This window comes from Pseudophryne corroboree, chromosome 1, assembly GCF_028390025.1.
Source record: "Pseudophryne corroboree isolate aPseCor3 chromosome 1, aPseCor3.hap2, whole genome shotgun sequence".
In the NCBI taxonomy this organism is placed as follows: domain Eukaryota; kingdom Metazoa; phylum Chordata; class Amphibia; order Anura; family Myobatrachidae; genus Pseudophryne; species Pseudophryne corroboree.
Window position 1 is genome coordinate 1,242,904,132 of NC_086444.1, and position 12,658 is coordinate 1,242,916,789.

Here is a 12,658-nt window from a genome sequence, read left to right on the forward strand (position 1 = left end):
AACTGGTGATATAACTGCATTGTGACAGTGAGGAAGCAGCTGTGCTCTATCATTGTACTAAACAACTGGTGATATAACTGCATTGTGACAGTGAGGTAGCAGCTGTGCTCTATCATTGTACAATACAACTGGTGATATAACTGCACTGTGACAGTGAGGAAGCAGCTGTGCTCTGTCATTGTACTAAACAACTGGTGATATAACTGCATTGTGACAGTGAGGAAGCAGCTGTGCTCTATCATTGTACTAAACAACTGGTGATATAACTGCATTGTGACAGTGAGGGAGCAGCTGTGCTCTATCATTGTACTATACAACTGGTGATATAACTGCACTGTGATAGTGAGGAAGCAGCTGTGCTCTGTCTTTGTACTAAACAACTGGTGATATAACTGATTGTGACAGTGAGGTAGCAGCTGTGCTCTATCATTGTACTAAACAACTGGTGATATAACTGCATTGTGACAGTGAGGTAGCAGCTGTGCTCTATCATTGTACTAAACAACTGGTGATATAACTGCTTTGTGACAGTGAGGTAGCAGCTGTGCTCTATCATTGTACTAAACTACTGGTGATATAACTGCATTGTGACAGTGAGGAAGCAGCTGTGCTCTTTCATTGTACTAAACAACTGGTGATATAACTGCATTGTGACAGTGAGGAAGCAGCTGTACTCTATCATTGTACTAAACAACTGGTGATATAACTGCATTGTGACAGTGAGGAAGCAGCTGTGCTCTATCATTGTACTAAACAACTGGTGATATAACTGCATTGTGACAGTGAGGAAGCAGCTGTGCTCTGTCATTGTACTAAACAACTGGTGATATAACTGCATTGTGACAGTGAGGAAGCAGCTGTGCTCTATCATTGTACTAAACAACTGGTGATATAACTGCATTGTGACAGTGAGGAAGCAGCTGTGCTCTATCATTGTACTAAACAACTGGTGATATAACTGCATTGTGACAGTGAGGAAGCAGCTGTGCTCTATCATTGTACTAAACAACTGGTGATATAACTGTATTGTGACAGTGAGGAAGCAGCTGTGCTCTATCATTGTACTAAACAACTGGTGATATAACTGCACTGTGACAGCGAGGAAGCAGCTGTGCTCTATCATTGTACTAAACAACTGGTGATATAACTGCGTTGTGACAGTGAGGAAGCAGCTGTGCTCTATCATTGTACTAAACAACTGGTGATATAACTGCATTGTGACAGTGAGGAAGCAGCTGTGCTCTATCATTATACTAAACAACTGGTGATATAACTGCACTGTGACAGCGAGGAAGCAGCTGTGCTCTATCATTGTACTAAACAACTGGTGATATAACTGCGTTGTGACAGTGAGGAAGCAGCTGTGCTCTATCATTGTACTAAACAACTGGTGATATAACTGCATTGTGACAGTGAGGAAGCAGCTGTGCTCTATCATTGTACTATACAACTGGTGATATAACTGCATTGTGACAGTGAGGAAGCAGCTGTGCTCTATCATTGTACTAAACAACTGGTGATATAACTGCATTGTGACAGTGAGGTAGCAGCTGTGCTCTATCATTGTACAATACAACTGGTGATATAACTGCACTGTGACAGTGAGGAAGCAGCTGTGCTCTGTCATTGTACTAAACAACTGGTGATATAACTGCATTGTGACAGTGAGGAAGCAGCTGTGCTCTATCATTGTACTAAACAACTGGTGATATAACTGCATTGTGACAGTGAGGGAGCAGCTGTGCTCTATCATTGTACTATACAACTGGTGATATAACTGCACTGTGATAGTGAGGAAGCAGCTGTGCTCTGTCTTTGTACTAAACAACTGGTGATATAACTGATTGTGACAGTGAGGTAGCAGCTGTGCTCTATCATTGTACTAAACAACTGGTGATATAACTGCATTGTGACAGTGAGGTAGCAGCTGTGCTCTATCATTGTACTAAACAACTGGTGATATAACTGCTTTGTGACAGTGAGGTAGCAGCTGTGCTCTATCATTGTACTAAACTACTGGTGATATAACTGCATTGTGACAGTGAGGAAGCAGCTGTGCTCTTTCATTGTACTAAACAACTGGTGATATAACTGCATTGTGACAGTGAGGAAGCAGCTGTACTCTATCATTGTACTAAACAACTGGTGATATAACTGCATTGTGACAGTGAGGAAGCAGCTGTGCTCTATCATTGTACTAAACAACTGGTGATATAACTGCATTGTGACAGTGAGGAAGCAGCTGTGCTCTGTCATTGTACTAAACAACTGGTGATATAACTGCATTGTGACAGTGAGGAAGCAGCTGTGCTCTATCATTGTACTAAACAACTGGTGATATAACTGCATTGTGACAGTGATGAAGCAGCTGTGCTCTATCATTGTACTAAACAACTGGTGATATAACTGCATTGTGACAGTGAGGAAGCAGCTGTGCTCTATCATTGTACTAAACAACTGGTGATATAACTGCACTGTGACAGTGAGGAAGCAGCTGTGCTCTATCATTGTACTAAACAACTGGTGATATAACTGCATTGTGACAGTGAGGAGCAGCTGTGCTCTATCATTGTACTAAACAACTGGTGATATAACTGCGTTGTGACAGTGAGGAAGCAGCTGTGCTCTATCATTGTACTAAACAACTGGTGATATAACTGCATTGTGACAGTGAGGAAGCAGCTGTGCTCTATCATTGTACTAAACAACTGGTGATATAACTGCATTGTGACAGTGAGGAGCAGCTGTGCTCTATCATTGTACTAAACAACTGGTGATATAACTGTGTTGTGACAGTGAGGAAGCAGCTGTGCTCTGTCATTGTACTAAACAACTGGTGATATAACTGCATTGTGACAGTGAGGAAGCAGCTGTGCTCTATCATTGTACTAAACAACTGGTGATATAACTGCATTGTGACAGTGAGGTAGCAGCTGTGCTCTATCATTGTACAATACAACTGGTGATATAACTGCACTGTGACAGTGAGGAAGCAGCTGTGCTCTGTCATTGTACTAAACAACTGGTGATATAACTGCATTGTGACAGTGAGGAAGCAGCTGTGCTCTATCATTGTACTAAACAACTGGTGATATAACTGCATTGTGACAGTGAGGAAGCAGCTGTGCTCTGTCATTGTACTAAACAACTGGTGATATAACTGCATTGTGACAGTGAGGAAGCAGCTGTGCTCTATCATTGTACTAAACAACTGGTGATATAACTGCATTGTGACAGTGAGGTAGCAGCTGTGCTCTATCATTGTACTAAACAACTGGTGATATAACTGCTTTGTGACAGTGAGGTAGCAGCTGTGCTCTATCATTGTACTAAACTACTGGTGATATAACTGCATTGTGACAGTGAGGAAGCAGCTGTGCTCTATCATTGTACTAAACAACTGGTGATATAACTGCATTGTGACAGTGAGGAAGCAGCTGTACTCTATCATTGTACTAAACAACTGGTGATATAACTGCATTGTTACAGTGATGAAGCAGCTGTGCTCTATCACTGTACTAAACAACTGGTGATATAACTGCATTGTGACAGTGAGGAAGCAGCTGTGCTCTATCATTGTACTAAACAACTGGTGATATAACTGCATTGTGACAGTGAGGAAGCAGCTGTGCTCTGTCATTGTACTAAACAACTGGTGATATAACTGCATTGTGACAGTGAGGAAGCAGCTGTGCTCTATCATTGTACTAAACAACTGGTGATATAACTGCATTGTGACAGTGAGGAAGCAGCTGTGCTCTATCATTGTACTAAACAACTGGTGATATAACTGCATTGTGACAGTGAGGAAGCAGCTGTGCTCTATCACTGTACTAAACAACTGGTGATATAACTGTATTGTGACAGTGAGGAAGCAGCTGTGCTCTATCATTATACTAAACAACTGGTGATATAACTGCACTGTGACAGCGAGGAAGCAGCTGTGCTCTATCATTGTACTAAACAACTGGTGATATAACTGCGTTGTGACAGTGAGGAAGCAGCTGTACTCTATCATTGTACTAAACAACTGGTGATATAACTGCATTGTGACAGTGAGGAAGCAGCTGTGCTCTATCATTGTACTAAACAACTGGTGATATAACTGCATTGTGACAGTGAGGAAGCAGCTGTGCTCTATCATTGTACAATACAACTGGTGATATAACTGCACTGTGACAGTGAGGAAGCAGCTGTGCTCTGTCATTGTACTAAACAACTGGTGATATAACTGCATTGTGACAGTGAGGAAGCAGCTGTGCTCTATCATTGTACTAAACAACTGGTGATATAACTGCATTGTGACAGCGAGGAAGCAGCTGTGCTCTATCATTGTACTAAACAACTGGTGATATAACTGCATTGTGACAGTGAGGAAGCAGCTGTGCTCTATCATTGTACTAAACAACTGGTGATATAACTGCATTGTGACAGTGAGGAAGCAGCTGTGCTCTATCATTGTACTAAACAACTGGTGATATAACTGCATTGTGACAGTGAGGAAGCAGCTGTGCTCTATCATTGTACTAAACAACTGGTGATATAACTGCATTGTGACAGTGAGGAAGCAGCTGTGCTCTATCATTGTACTAAACAACTGGTGATATAACTGTATTGTGACAGTGAGGAAGCAGCTGTGCTCTATCATTGTACTAAACAACTGGTGATATAACTGCACTGTGACAGCGAGGAAGCAGCTGTGCTCTATCATTGTACTAAACAACTGGTGATATAACTGCGTTGTGACAGTGAGGAAGCAGCTGTGCTCTATCATTGTACTAAACAACTGGTGATATAACTGCATTGTGACAGTGAGGAAGCAGCTGTGCTCTATCATTATACTAAACAACTGGTGATATAACTGCACTGTGACAGCGAGGAAGCAGCTGTGCTCTATCATTGTACTAAACAACTGGTGATATAACTGCGTTGTGACAGTGAGGAAGCAGCTGTGCTCTATCATTGTACTAAACAACTGGTGATATAACTGCATTGTGACAGTGAGGAAGCAGCTGTGCTCTATCATTGTACTATACAACTGGTGATATAACTGCATTGTGACAGTGAGGAAGCAGCTGTGCTCTGTCATTGTACTAAACAACTGGTGATATAACTGCATTGTGACAGTGAGGAAGCAGCTGTGCTCTATCATTGTACTAAACAACTGGTGATATAACTGCATTGTGACAGTGAGGTAGCAGCTGTGCTCTATCATTGTACAATACAACTGGTGATATAACTGCACTGTGACAGTGAGGAAGCAGCTGTGCTCTGTCATTGTACTAAACAACTGGTGATATAACTGCATTGTGACAGTGAGGAAGCAGCTGTGCTCTATCATTGTACTAAACAACTGGTGATATAACTGCATTGTGACAGTGAGGGAGCAGCTGTGCTCTATCATTGTACTATACAACTGGTGATATAACTGCACTGTGATAGTGAGGAAGCAGCTGTGCTCTGTCTTTGTACTAAACAACTGGTGATATAACTGATTGTGACAGTGAGGTAGCAGCTGTGCTCTATCATTGTACTAAACAACTGGTGATATAACTGCATTGTGACAGTGAGGTAGCAGCTGTGCTCTATCATTGTACTAAACAACTGGTGATATAACTGCTTTGTGACAGTGAGGTAGCAGCTGTGCTCTATCATTGTACTAAACTACTGGTGATATAACTGCATTGTGACAGTGAGGAAGCAGCTGTGCTCTTTCATTGTACTAAACAACTGGTGATATAACTGCATTGTGACAGTGAGGAAGCAGCTGTACTCTATCATTGTACTAAACAACTGGTGATATAACTGCATTGTGACAGTGAGGAAGCAGCTGTGCTCTATCATTGTACTAAACAACTGGTGATATAACTGCATTGTGACAGTGAGGAAGCAGCTGTGCTCTATCATTGTACTAAACAACTGGTGATATAACTGCATTGTGACAGTGATGAAGCAGCTGTGCTCTATCATTGTACTAAACAACTGGTGATATAACTGCATTGTGACAGTGAGGAAGCAGCTGTGCTCTATCATTGTACTAAACAACTGGTGATATAACTGCACTGTGACAGTGAGGAAGCAGCTGTGCTCTATCATTGTACTAAACAACTGGTGATATAACTGCATTGTGACAGTGAGGAGCAGCTGTGCTCTATCATTGTACTAAACAACTGGTGATATAACTGGGTTTTGACAGTGAGGAAGCAGCTGTGCTCTATCATTGTACTAAACAACTGGTGATATAACTGCATTGTGACAGTGAGGAAGCAGCTGTGCTCTATCATTGTACTAAACAACTGGTGATATAACTGCATTGTGACAGTGAGGAGCAGCTGTGCTCTATCATTGTACTAAACAACTGGTGATATAACTGTGTTGTGACAGTGAGGAAGCAGCTGTGCTCTGTCATTGTACTAAACAACTGGTGATATAACTGCATTGTGACAGTGAGGAAGCAGCTGTGCTCTATCATTGTACTAAACAACTGGTGATATAACTGCATTGTGACAGTGAGGTAGCAGCTGTGCTCTATCATTGTACAATACAACTGGTGATATAACTGCACTGTGACAGTGAGGAAGCAGCTGTGCTCTGTCATTGTACTAAACAACTGGTGATATAACTGCATTGTGACAGTGAGGAAGCAGCTGTGCTCTATCATTGTACTAAACAACTGGTGATATAACTGCATTGTGACAGTGAGGTAGCAGCTGTGCTCTATCATTGTACTAAACAACTGGTGATATAACTGCTTTGTGACAGTGAGGTAGCAGCTGTGCTCTATCATTGTACTAAACTACTGGTGATATAACTGCATTGTGACAGTGAGGAAGCAGCTGTGCTCTATCATTGTACTAAACAACTGGTGATATAACTGCATTGTGACAGTGAGGAAGCAGCTGTACTCTATCATTGTACTAAACAACTGGTGATATAACTGCATTGTTACAGTGATGAAGCAGCTGTGCTCTATCACTGTACTAAACAACTGGTGATATAACTGCATTGTGACAGTGAGGAAGCAGCTGTGCTCTATCATTGTACTAAACAACTGGTGATATAACTGCATTGTGACAGTGAGGAAGCAGCTGTGCTCTGTCATTGTACTAAACAACTGGTGATATAACTGCATTGTGACAGTGAGGAAGCAGCTGTGCTCTATCATTGTACTAAACAACTGGTGATATAACTGCATTGTGACAGTGATGAAGCAGCTGTGCTCTATCATTGTACTAAACAACTGGTGATATAACTGCATTGTGACAGTGAGGAAGCAGCTGTGCTCTATCATTGTACTAAACAACTGGTGATATAACTGCACTGTGACAGTGAGGAAGCAGCTGTGCTCTATCATTGTACTAAACAACTGGTGATATAACTGCATTGTGACAGTGAGGAGCAGCTGTGCTCTATCATTGTACTAAACAACTGGTGATATAACTGCGTTGTGACAGTGAGGAAGCAGCTGTGCTCTATCATTGTACTAAACAACTGGTGATATAACTGCATTGTGACAGTGAGGAAGCAGCTGTGCTCTATCATTGTACTAAACAACTGGTGATATAACTGCATTGTGACAGTGAGGAGCAGCTGTGCTCTATCATTGTACTAAACAACTGGTGATATAACTGTGTTGTGACAGTGAGGAAGCAGCTGTGCTCTATCATTGTACTAAACAACTGGTGATATAACTGCATTGTGACAGTGAGGAAGCAGCTGTGCTCTATCATTGTTCTAAACAACTGGTGATATAACTGCATTGTGACAGTGAGGAAGCAGCTGTGCTCTATCATTGTACTAAACAACTGGTGATATAACTGCGTTGTGACAGTGAGGAAGCAGCTGTGCTCTATCATTGTACTAAACAACTGGTGATATAACTGCATTGTGACAGTGAGGAAGCAGCTGTGCTCTATGATTGTACTAAACAACTGGTGATATATCTGCATTGTGACAGTGAGGAAGCAGCTGTGCTCTATCATTGTACTAAACAACTGGTGATATAACTGCATTGTGACAGTGAAGAAGCTGCTGTGCTCTATCATTGTACTAAACAACTGGTGATATAACTGCATTGTGACAGTGAGGAAGCAGCTGTGCTCTATCATTGTACTAAACAACTGGTGATATAACTGCATTGTGACAGTGAGGAAGCAGCTGTGCTCTATCATTGTACTAAACAACTGGTGATATATCTGCATTGTGACAGTGAGGAAGCAGCTGTGCTCTATCATTGTACTAAACAACTGGTGATATAACTGCACTGTGACAGTGATGAAGCAGCTGTGCTCTATCATTGTACTAAACAACTGGTGATATAACTGCATTGTGATAGTGAGGAAGCAGCTGTGCTCTATCATTGTACTAAACAACTGGTGATATAACTGCATTGTGACAGTGAGGAAGCAGCTGTGCTCTATCATTGTACTAAACAACTGGTGATATAACTGCATTGTGACAGTGAGGAAGCAGCTGTGCTCTATCATTGTACTAAACAACTGGTGATATAACTGCATTGTGACAGTGAGGAAGCAGCTGTGCTCTATCATTGTACTAAACAACTGGTGATATAACTGCATTGTGACAGTGAGGAAGCAGCTGTGCTCTATCATTGTACTAAACAACTGGTGATATATCTGCATTGTGACAGTGAGGAAGCAGCTGTGCTCTATCATTGTACTAAACAACTGGTGATATAACTGCACTGTGACAGTGATGAAGCAGCTGTGCTCTATCATTGTACTAAACAACTGGTGATATAACTGCATTGTGATAGTGAGGAAGCAGCTGTGCTCTATCATTGTACTAAACAACTGGTGATATAACTGCATTGTGACAGTGAGGAAGCAGCTGTGCTCTATCATTGTACTAAACAACTGGTGATATAACTGCATTGTGACAGTGAGGAAGCAGCTGTGCTCTATCATTGTACTAAACAACTGGTGATATAACTGCATTGTGACAGTGAGGAAGCAGCTGTGCTCTATCATTGTACTAAACAACTGGTGATATAACTGCATTGTGACAGTGAGGAAGCAGCTGTGCTCTATCATTATACTAAACAACTGGTGATATAACTGCACTGTGACAGCGAGGAAGCAGCTGTGCTCTATCATTGTACTAAACAACTGGTGATATAACTGCGTTGTGACAGTGAGGAAGCAGCTGTGCTCTATCATTGTACTAAACAACTGGTGATATAACTGCATTGTGACAGTGAGGAAGCAGCTGTGCTCTATCATTGTACTATACAACTGGTGATATAACTGCATTGTGACAGTGAGGAAGCAGCTGTGCTCTATCATTGTACTAAACAACTGGTGATATAACTGCATTGTGACAGTGAGGTAGCAGCTGTGCTCTATCATTGTACAATACAACTGGTGATATAACTGCACTGTGACAGTGAGGAAGCAGCTGTGCTCTATCATTATACTAAACAACTGGTGATATAACTGCATTGTGACAGTGAGGAAGCAGCTGTGCTCTGTCATTGTACTAAACAACTGGTGATATAACTGCATTGTGACATCGAGGAAGCAGCTGTGCTCTATCATTGTACTATACAACTGGTGATATAACTGCATTGTGACAGTGAGGAAGCAGCTGTGCTCTATCATTGTACTAAACAACTGGTGATATAACTGCATTGTGACAGTGAGGAAGCAGCTGTGCTCTATCATTGTACTAAACAACTGGTGATATAACTGCATTGTGACAGTGAGGAAGCAGCTGTGCTCTATCATTGTACTAAACAACTGGTGATATAACTGCATTGTGACAGTGAGGAAGCAGCTGTGCTCTATCATTGTACTAAACAACTGGTGATATAACTGCATTGTGACAGTGAGGAAGCAGCTGTGCTCTATCATTGTACTAAACAACTGGTGATATAACTGTATTGTGACAGTGAGGAAGCAGCTGTGCTCTATCATTATACTAAACAACTGGTGATATAACTGCACTGTGACAGCGAGGAAGCAGCTGTGCTCTATCATTGTACTAAACAACTGGTGATATAACTGCGTTGTGACAGTGAGGAAGCAGCTGTGCTCTATCATTGTACTAAACAACTGGTGATATAACTGCATTGTGACAGTGAGGAAGCAGCTGTGCTCTATCATTGTACTATACAACTGGTGATATAACTGCATTGTGACAGTGAGGAAGCAGCTGTGCTCTATCATTGTACTAAACAACTGGTGATATAACTGCATTGTGACAGTGAGGTAGCAGCTGTGCTCTATCATTGTACAATACAACTGGTGATATAACTGCACTGTGACAGTGAGGAAGCAGCTGTGCTCTATCATTGTACTAAACAACTGGTGATATAACTGCATTGTGACAGTGAGGAAGCAGCTGTGCTCTGTCATTGTACTAAACAACTGGTGATATAACTGCATTGTGACATCGAGGAAGCAGCTGTGCTCTATCATTGTACTATACAACTGGTGATATAACTGCATTGTGACAGTGAGGAAGCAGCTGTGCTCTATCATTGTACTAAACAACTGGTGATATATCTGCATTGTGACAGTGAGGAAGCAGCTGTGCTCTATCATTGTACTAAACAACTGGTGATATATCTGCATTGTGACAGTGAGGAAGCAGCTGTGCTCTATCATTGTACTAAACAACTGATGATATAACTGCGTTGTGACAGTGAGGAAGCAGCTGTGCTCTATCATTGTACTAAACAACTGGTGATATAACTGCATTGTGACAGTGAGGAAGCAGCTGTGCTCTATCATTGTACTAAACAACTGGTGATATAACTGCATTGTGACAGTGAGGAAGCAGCTGTGCTCTATCATTGTACTAAACAACTGGTGATATAACTGTATTGTGACAGTGAGGAAGCAGCTGTGCTCTATCATTATACTAAACAACTGGTGATATAACTGCACTGTGACAGCGAGGAAGCAGCTGTGCTCTATCATTGTACTAAACAACTGGTGATATAACTGCGTTGTGACAGTGAGGAAGCAGCTGTGCTCTATCATTGTACTAAACAACTGGTGATATAACTGCATTGTGACAGTGAGGAAGCAGCTGTGCTCTATCATTGTACTATACAACTGGTGATATAACTGCATTGTGACAGTGAGGAAGCAGCTGTGCTCTATCATTGTACTAAACAACTGGTGATATAACTGCATTGTGACAGTGAGGTAGCAGCTGTGCTCTATCATTGTACAATACAACTGGTGATATAACTGCACTGTGACAGTGAGGAAGCAGCTGTGCTCTATCATTGTACTAAACAACTGGTGATATAACTGCATTGTGACAGTGAGGAAGCAGCTGTGCTCTGTCATTGTACTAAACAACTGGTGATATAACTGCATTGTGACAGTGAGGAAGCAGCTGTGCTCTATCATTGTACTATACAACTGGTGATATAACTGCATTGTGACAGTGAGGAAGCAGCTGTGCTCTATCATTGTACTAAACAACTGGTGATATAACTGCATTGTGACAGTGAGGTAGCAGCTGTGCTCTATCATTGTACAATACAACTGGTGATATAACTGCACTGTGACAGTGAGGAAGCAGCTGTGCTCTATCATTGTACTAAACAACTGGTGATATAACTGCATTGTGACAGTGAGGAAGCAGCTGTGCTCTGTCATTGTACTAAACAACTGGTGATATAACTGCATTGTGACAGTGAGGAAGCAGCTGTGCTCTATCATTGTACTAAACAACTGGTGATATAACTGCATTGTGACAGTGAGGAAGCAGCTGTGCTCTATCATTGTACTAAACAACTGGTGATATATCTGCATTGTGACAGTGAGGAAGCAGCTGTGCTCTATCATTGTACTAAACAACTGATGATATAACTGCGTTGTGACAGTGAGGAAGCAGCTGTGCTCTATCATTGTACTAAACAACTGGTGATATAACTGCATTGTGACAGTGAGGAAGCAGCTGTGCTCTATCATTGTACTAAACAACTGGTGATATATCTGCATTGTGACAGTGAGGAAGCAGCTGTGCTCTATCATTGTACTAAACAACTGGTGATATAACTGCATTGTGACAGTGAGGAAGCAGCTGTGCTCTATCATTGTACTAAACAACTGGTGATATAACTGCACTGTGACAGTGATGAAGCAGCTGTGCTCTATCACTGTACTAAACAACTGGTGATATAACTGCATTGTGACAGTGAGGAAGCAGCTGTGCTCTATCATTGTACTAAACAACTGGTGATATAACTGCATTGTGACAGTGAGGAAGCAGCTGTGCTCTATCACTGTACTAAACAACTGGTGATATAACTGCATTGTGACAGTGAGGAAGCAGCTGTGCTCCGTCATTGTTCTAAACAACTGGTGATATAACTGCATTGTGAGAATGAGGAAGCAGCTGTGCTCTATCATTGTACTAAACAACTGGTGACATAACTGCACTGTGACAGTGAGGAAGCAGCTGTGCTCTATCATTGTACTAAACAACTGGTGATATAACTGCATTGTGACAGTGAGGAAGCAGCTGTGCTCTGTCATTGTACTAAACAACTGGTGATATAACTGCGTTGTGACAGTGAGGAAGCAGCTGTGCTCTATCATTGTACTAAACAACTGGTGATATAACTGCATTGTGACAGTGAGGAAGCAGCTGTGCTCTATCATTGTACTAAACAACT